Source organism: Mugil cephalus, chromosome 11 (genome assembly GCF_022458985.1).
Source record: "Mugil cephalus isolate CIBA_MC_2020 chromosome 11, CIBA_Mcephalus_1.1, whole genome shotgun sequence".
Classification (NCBI taxonomy): Eukaryota; Metazoa; Chordata; class Actinopteri; order Mugiliformes; family Mugilidae; genus Mugil; species Mugil cephalus.
In genome coordinates, this window is record NC_061780.1 from 3,391,463 (window position 1) to 3,400,531 (window position 9,069).

General features: G+C 41.1%; 1 protein-coding gene across 2 annotated transcripts in view; it reads left to right on the forward strand.

The window, feature by feature from the left end:
• Positions 1-9,069, forward strand: part of LOC125017049 (hemicentin-1-like) — a 76,868-nt gene that overhangs the window by 39,061 nt on the left and 28,738 nt on the right. The gene's annotated exons all lie outside the window — the stretch shown is intronic.

The following is a 9,069-nucleotide window of genomic DNA, read 5'->3' on the forward strand; positions in this document are numbered from 1 at the left end:
GCCATTTCGTTTCCACATCTTGTTTGTTTAGCTCATTAGCTGTTAAATTAACTCACGTGATAAGTGCAGATACTCATAACTATCTGGGTTCATTTGTGTTTGGCGTTCTATGTAGTTGAGATTCTCATCATTTTCAAAATTCTGTTAAAGTAGTAATGACAAACATTTTTGATATTTCAGTTACTTTATTTTCCTGTTTCCTCATGTAAGTTACAGATACATTGACTTTTGTTGGATCGTCCAGTCCAGTGGGAAATGTTTGTTTTATTGTGTTGTGATTCTCTGTGTTTCTTATTTTCTAGCTAGGAGGTGTGTAGGATGTAGGGTAGTTTTTGTTTAGATTTTCTTGCTTTTGCACAAGTGTGGTTCAACAGCACCAAACAATCAAAAGAAACACATAGAATATCTCTAAATGGGCTGATTTTCTACAGCCTCATTTTTTTCTCATCTCCCATACCGTTTAATCCTGCACTAGGGTCACGGGGGTTGCTGGAGCCTATCCCAGGCATCGGGCGAGAGGCGGGGTTCACCCTGCACAAGTCGCCAGCCTATCAGAGGGCTAACACTGAGACAAACAACCATTCACACTCAAACGCACACCTAGAGCCCACCAATTAGCCTTTGGGGTGGAGGAAGACGGAGTACCTGGAGAGAACCCACGCGAACACAGGGAGAACATACAAACTCCACCCAGAAAGGCCTGAGCTGGACTCAAACCCAGACTTTCTCGCTGGGTCTGCACCGCCCAGGCCCCATTTTTTTTTTCAACTCAAATCTTTATTTATTTTCTTCAGCAATGACAAACAATATCACTGAACATGGGGTACTTAATTCACTAAAGAGGATTCAAGGCTTTGCTAAAAGAAAGAAAAAAAAAGATTCATAGTCCGAGTACAGAAAAATAAATACTTAAATTGTAACATACATTATAAATTATAACAAGGGGTACATACATTCAAAGATCATAAAGAGGACTTCAAGGATCCATAGAAATCATACAGTAGTTCAAATCGCTTTCTTGTTTGTTAGTTCACTTAATGTTTTAAAATATCATTTCATTCTTAAATTGGTGGATATTAGGTTTATTTTTTGACTATTTACATTTATGTATATAAAATCTTCCATACAAAGTAAAAAGGTTTAATAAAAAAATACGACATGTTTTTTTTTTTCAAAATAAAAAATAATATCTCTCTTTTGTAGGATTATCTTACATCCAAACGATTCAAACAAGTATTCAACCTCAATCCAGCAAAACCTAACATGTATACAATCAAAAAATAAATGTGCAATTTACTTTTCAAGTTTACAAAATACACATGAGTCTGAGATATCAGTTCTATATGTTTTGAGAAAGGGGTTTGTTGGGTAAAGTAGGTGTATAATTTTAAAATAAACCTCAGTCACTTTATTGCTGAACAGATATTTTTTTTAGTAAATCCACACCATTTTCCAATTAATTCCATCAAAAAGACCATTCCAATAACTCTTGGCACGAGAATTAGTGGAACACTGCAAAATATATCTAAACAGTTTATTATTACAGTTTTTATCTTTGATATTGATGCCATTCCGTAGGATATCAGTCTTCAACATTGCTTTTTCGTTAAATACATTGCTGCCTTGTCTTAAGCCTTGTATGGTATTCGGATCAAATTGACCCGTTTCAGATTTTTATAAGAAAAATGGAACAAGTATACATTTTTCTACCTGAAACTCAGTGGCCTTAGCTTATTTTCTGTGATAAACATGTAAAAAGAAAGAAAGAAAGAAAGAAAGAAACAAAAAAAAAATAGCACTCATGCTACTATACCCCACACATTTACATCCTTCATATGGTCTTCGGGTCATTTTGACCAACATACACAGAGACACACAGAAACGTGCCCACACAGACACACACGCAGAGAGAGAGAGAGCAATTTTTAGAGCCACAATGTCTCTGAAGAGCTTCCATGTATTCAGATTTGACAACTGGGAATCAAGACCTGTTAGACGACGGGGGGAAAAGTTGGCAGCAATCTGCACTGTGTGGTACCAGTGGGTGGACCGGCTTCCCTGCCCTTTTAAAAACCTGGCCTAAACGTAACTGTGAACGAACGGCTTGTGGGGTTTGGGAGGCCGCTGCCCTTTCAGGCAGTAATGCCCTCAAAACCAGCAAGGTATAGCATCAAAATCTGGCTGCCTGTGATGCTGTTTCATCTTATGCATGGAACATGCAAATTTATACAGGGAAACCGGAAGGAGGAGCTGCTGAAAGAAACCAGGGGACACGAGTGGTGCTACATATGTCACAAGGTCTCAGTGGCCACAACATTACCTGTGACAATGTTTTTACATCGTACAGCCTGGGACAGGAGCTTCTCAAAAGAAAACTGGCAATGGTTCAAACTGTGAAGAAAAATCCAGTCCATTCCTCCAACTTCATGTTCACAGCCAACACTGCCAACGCTGCGCTGGTATCTTACATACCAAAAAAAGGAAAAAAATGTGGTGCTCAAGAGCCTCTACACAGGGACGGAGCAGTAGGTAGTAGGGTGGACCATAAGCCAGAGGTCATACTTGACTACAATGCTTACCTTATGACAAAAGAGTAGTCACGCTTCCATTGTTAATTGTGTTCTGTAGAGACTGATTGCAATCATTAAACATGTATGTTATCTCAATTGTTTGAAATTGAGATATAGACAATATATGTTAATGGTTATGAAGTAAAATTTATATTACACGGGTTTTTAACACCCCAAATAGGGTCCTGGGTCAATTTGACCCGAGGGATACCAGAGGGTCCTAAAAGTAAAGACCATACAGGGTTAAGAAAAATGCTGGTATTGCACCCAAATGCTATACAATATTCTCGTGCAGGTATTGGAATACCAAAGGTCTTTAAAATTCTGTGTATGAAAGTAATTGACCATTTTCGTTGAGCAATTGTGAAACGAACAAAATCTTGTTCCTAATTCCAATTCTCAAAAAGAAAAATTTGGGTTTGTTTTTATATTTGATGTTTGTATTGTTCCAAATTAAATGTTTGTGGGGAGAGAAATTATATTATAAGTATAATAAGAAGCCAACATAAAAGCGCCCGTCTGTGAAAGTTAGATAACCGAATCAGTTTATTTATATCAAAATCACATTTTAGAAGAAACTCTATACCACCGGATTTTTCCCAAAAATTTAAGATTAATTAATTAAATACCAAATCTTTATATTGGATATGATTTTTTAATCCAGTTCACCTCGAAGACTATGTTAGATGAATGAAAGTCCAGCATATTTAATCCTCCTTGACATTACATAATGCATTTTTCTTCAGGTAGTGAGATTTGTTTTTCCATAGAAAGTTGAATAGAGTAGATCAGGCATGTCAAACTCAGTTTGGCTCTGGGGCCGGATCCAGACTTTCTGTTCTCAGGTGGGCCGGATCAGCAAAAGAATGTCAACTCCAAATATTTAGCTTTGTTTTTCAGTAGTATGTTTATCATTTCAGCCTACATTTGTAGCCTACCCTACATATTATAATCACGGATGACAAGGGATCTTTTCTAAGCACAAACATTTATTCAAAAACAATGGGAAAAAAAATGATTTTTCATTTTTTGGCCGTGAATGTGTTAACAACTGGTTTATTTTAACAGTTGAGTGAATGCAGTTTTACACCTGAACCAACTCACCACACTAAAACAAACTCAAGCGGGAGCTATAAAAAAAATATTTTCGCCTTAATTGCCCATACTGCTTTCAAAAAAATGAAAAAAAAAAAATCAAATAAAATAAAATAAATAAATAAATAAAAAAGTTATAGCAGTGCAATGGGCAATAGGATTAGACTACAATCAGATCAAACTACTAGGTGGGCCTACTGAAGTTGAGAATATACTGCACAATATTAATTGTCTTTTAATATGACATACTTGTCTTTATGATGAGTGGCGCCGAATATTAAACTCTTTGAACACTGCAACTTGCTGATTACATCCCAAGCACACTGGTTTTGCTTTCAGTTCTGTGAATAAATACTTCTGGGTCCATTTCTCCGGGAAAAAACTCTGCACTCCGTGTCCACTCTTCTTTTTTCTGACAGTGCCATTTTGGGAAGGGTGTGTTGACCGATAACTGTGTTAGTAGTGGTGAATGGTGAAGCAAGATTGCCGGTTTTTTTTTACTTGGACACATCACGTTGCGAATTTTTTATTTCCTGTGACTAACTCGTGTCAGTGCTGAAATGCTTGACGTGAGCGCTTTTACACATTTACTGCCCTCTAGCCGGGCGGAGGGAGCATTTGGTTTGTATTTATTTTAAAAAATCACAACTTTTAATAGAAATTAGCTAGAGACTCGCTTCTTTTTTTGACATACTCAGAAATTTATGCCGGGCCGGATTAAATGACCCAACGGGCCGGGTCCGGCCCGCGGGCCGTATGTTTGACATCCCTGCCGTAACATCTCAGCGTCTGCTGGTCCAGATTTCTGAAACTCTAATTGATACTGTGTCATGTTAACTGTTTCTAAAGCATATTTTCAATGTACTGGTTAACAGTAACTGACCAGGACAACATATGAGCCTGTTCTTAACAGGACATAAATAGTACTGTGACATGTTTAAGTGTGAACAGGAAGTTAGCAGAGACTCCTCTTTGATGGTATTTAAGGTAATGTTAAAGTGATGTGACTGATACTGAGACCAGCTTTTATAGTGTAGATATATAGATCTGTCCTCTCATGCATGAAAGGCACTGAAGAAATTTTTAAAATGGTTTCATTGCAGTATCAGTATATTTCTCTGTGTTGTTATATGAGGATAGTAAAGTGTGTGTCTGTGACAGAAATCACACGACAATGACCCTCATCTTGTTTCTTAGTGGTATTGGGCAGCTAACACCTCTGTAAAAAAACAGCCAGCCAACAGAACTAATCATGGCCCTTTAAATCACGGGAATGTGCTAAGTGTTACTGAACCCATGGTGTCATCTGTAGAGAGTTTGGGCCTGCTCAGTTTTATTTTGAAACGGGTTGTTGTTTTTATATGATTGAACAAAGTGGCCGTCTGAATCATCAGATCAGGATGTTTGTTCTCATCTGGGTGAGTCTGCTCTTCACAGGGATGGTACTGGAATACATCAGGTTCTGCATGGGAACTGTGTCTGTGGACAAGGTCATCTGGGGTTTTCCAAACCAGAAACCACCAGCCAGGTCCCCTCACTCCTCAAGGCCCACGACACTCAGCATGTGCCAGCTGTCTGACATCTTCTGCAGGATTTTCAGTCTCTCCCTGGCCCAGTCATCCCACCTGCCTGAAATCTGCCACCATCATCCCTGTCCCTGTCACCTTCAACCAGCCTCAACAGCTTCTGCCCTGTCGCCCTCACACCAGTCATTATTCATTAATACACAGGACGAGATGTTACAATCCCTTGTGATCTGAGGCAAAAGTCCTTTAAAAGCCCAGTCCAACTGGAGAAGCTACTAACTAGCCTAGCCAGCAGCAGTAGGCAATAGAGATGATGGGACATGTGACTACACTTTAACCAAACATCTCTCCCTTCTGCCTATATCAGAACTAAGATACAACCAGACACCAGCTACATAGCCTAGTCCACAGCAGGGGGTAATGAGCACTGGTGGGACATGCGACTACACTTTTTAAACCAAAACTGCTCCCCCCGGCTAGGATCAGAAATAAAACATTATCAGACACCAGCTAATTAGCCTAGCCACGGAAGTAAAACACTAGTAGGTAAGAAATGATGGGACATGTGACTATACTTCAATCAACATCCCTCCCCCCTGCCAAGAACAGAAGTAACACAAGAAAACGCCAGCTCACAAGCCTAGCCAACAACAGTAGGCAGTGTGCGGCACATCATTGGGGTTTTCAAGTGGGAACCTCCCTTCACCGATGTTTCTTTAAGTTAGGCCCATGACACCTCAAGAAGGCTTACCAATGAGCATCCCGGAGTCACCCCCCTCAATGCAGCCACCACGCCACGTGGTTTAGGTTCTGGAGAGATGGCAGCACATCATAAATAGCCCCTACCATAAATCTAATCCTACAAGCCTCCATGGTCCACAGCTTTCTCCAAGACAACTTCCTTTTCTCTACACTCTCCCAGTTCACCCACTGTCCTTGCTTAGCCTACGACACTGCCTTAGTGCATCTTATTGCTCATCCTTTGCCTTTGAATTTCTTCCATTTACCCTTCCCTTTTCCGTTGCATGCCTTGCTCCATAAGGTTTCCCTGCACACAGTCCCAGGCCTCCACGCCTTGAGTAAATGCCTATCATATCCCTAAGCCTAGAGGGGAAGAAGGCTTCCTAAACCGCGACTCTTGGTTCCACTTCCTCCCTTTTTAACCATGGGGCCCTGTACACCTACTACTGGATCTTTTGACTGAGTAAGAGTCATCTCCAGTCTAGCCTTAGCATACATAAACTCCTCTGTTAGACTAGTAACTAGGAGCTCCAATATGCCTTTCCCATACAAGGCTGCACCGTTTATTGATAAATTAATTATCCTTACAAGCTTCTCAACCTTTTTCAGAGGAATCCCATATACTGTCAGTGGCCACATTTGCCGGGGAAATTACCCAAATTGCATACACCATAATCTCAGCTGTCCTGGGAGCCCTGACTGGTCTATGCCTGAAATGCCTTGAATCATTTCTTGTCTCAGTCCCAAACTTGTTCATCACTGAGCTTGGCGTCATAACCACCTTCCCAATCTTAAACGCTTCTCTACCCACTGGGGAATCACCTCCTCATTTATGACAAACTTCTTATCCACTACCTTTCCTTTAACAAATGAAGGTCCAGACTTACTCGCTCACCTTCATCCTAGCCCACCTGATTTGCTGTTTAACTTATCCTGGTCTGCAGTACATGGACAAGTTGACTTTACAGTCGTCAGTCATCCGTGTAGGCCCTGATGGGGGAATGAAGCCCTACACCACTTTTCTCCACCTACCGCCCATTTAAAGGGCCCCTAATAATCACCTCTATTGCCATTGTAAAGGCTAGTGGAGAGATTGTACACCCTGCCATGATGCCTAACTCCAGCTGCTGCCATGCTGTAGTGTACTCTGCTGTAGTGAAGCAGAGCTGTATAGCTACAAAATATGCTTTGACTAGGTCTTGGATACTGCCTGGAACTCTGAAAAAATCAAAACCTTTCCATAACAAACTGTGAGGAACTGAACCAAATGCATTAGCCAGGTCTAGAAATACAGCATGCAGGTCTCTCTTCTCTGGCTTTGCTAACTGAATTTGGTGTCAAATGCTGGTGTGCTCTAAAGAAATCCAGAAAGCCGGGGTTCCACCTTTTTGAAACCGATGTAAAATCAAGCCCATTTTCCCTCCAAGTAACGGGACAGCCTCTGTGCCCCCAAACACTGAAGAAGACCTTCCCCTCAAGCAAACTGATCGGTCTAAACTGACTCATGTCTACTGAGCCCTTCTCTTTGGGAATGAAAATCCCCCTTGCTCTACACCATGCCTTGGGAATAACCTATTTCTTCTTCATCGATTTCCAAAGAAATCTCAATACATCTGGTGTACAATCTGATGCAGTCGATACAGGACTCCATTAGGTCCCGGGGCTGAAGAGGCTCTTGCGTGCTATACCACCTCCTGAAACTATTTCCACCTTGGTGGGCTATCGCACACTGAGGTTCAGTGTTGAGCTGTTGCCCCCCTGGAGGCGCTACAGATGCATCAGAGCACGGACATACAGACTGAAAAACTGTTTCTTTCCGAGAGCCATCACCACCCTGAACTGTCATATACAACAATCTATGTAATATAGAATATGCAATAACAGACTTGTAACTACACTGATGCTGCTGTTATGTCTATCCTGTCTGTTCTAAAAACCTTTAACAACACTTTTAACACTGCTGTTATAAAATGCAATATATATTTTATTATGTAATTTTTGTATATTTTCAATATTTTTTAGTATTTTAACTTTAGCTGTAAATCTTTGTAAATACCGTATTTTACGCACTACAAGGCGCACTTAAAAAACTCCAATTTTCTCAAAAGCTGACAGTGCGCCTTATAATCCGGTGCGCCTTATATATGGACCAATATTGAGCCACAACAGGTCTCGCAACTACGGTGAGCAGCCGCCCGATTTCCCATTTTCCTCCCGTGAGAAGAAGAAGCGCGCGGTGCATGCTGGGATATATGACTGGCGGGACGTGCCGTTTCATTTCCATTTGTGTGTTTATGTAAAGACGCCAAATGGCTCCTATTAAGAGACACGCTTACGACGCAGGGTTTAAATCAAGCGATCAGTCACGCAGTAGAACACGGAAATTAGAGCAGGCAGCGAGAGAATTTAACATTAACGAATCAATGGTGCGGAAGTGGAGGAAGCAACAAGGTGACCTGCGCCAAGTAAAGAAGACTAAACAGAGTTTCCGAGGGAACAAAGCGAGATGGCTGCAGTTGGAGGACAAACCCGAACAGTGGGTTGTTGAACAGCGTGCAGCAAGTAGAAGTGTCAGTACAATCACTATTCGAATGAAGGCAACAGCGCTAGTAAACGAACTTAACATTAATGAATTTAAAGGCGGTGCTTCTTGGTGCTTTCGGTTTATGAAAAGACGTAATCTCTCCATCCGCACACGAACTACTGTTTCACAGCAACTGCCAAAAGACTACCAAGAAAAGCTGGCCACTCTCCGCGCATATTGCAAAAACAAGATTACTGAAAAAAAATATCTGGCCAGAGCACATCATCAACATGGACGAGGTTCCACTCACCTTTGATATTCCTGTGAACCGCACTGTGGATAAAACGGGAGCACGCACGGTAAATGTTCGCACCACAGGGAATGAGAAGTCGCCTTAAACTGTAGTTCTCGTTTGCCAGGCTAAATGACCAGAAAACATTCCCTTTTAGCGCAGCTCCATCTAATGGATGCATTAACGTAACCCCAGCCTCTACTGTAGCGTCTATACTATGCGCCTTATAATGCGGTGCGCCTTATATATGAACAAAGTTTTAAAATAGGCCATTCATTGAAGGTGCCCCTTTAAATCCGATGCGCCTTATAGTGCGGGAAA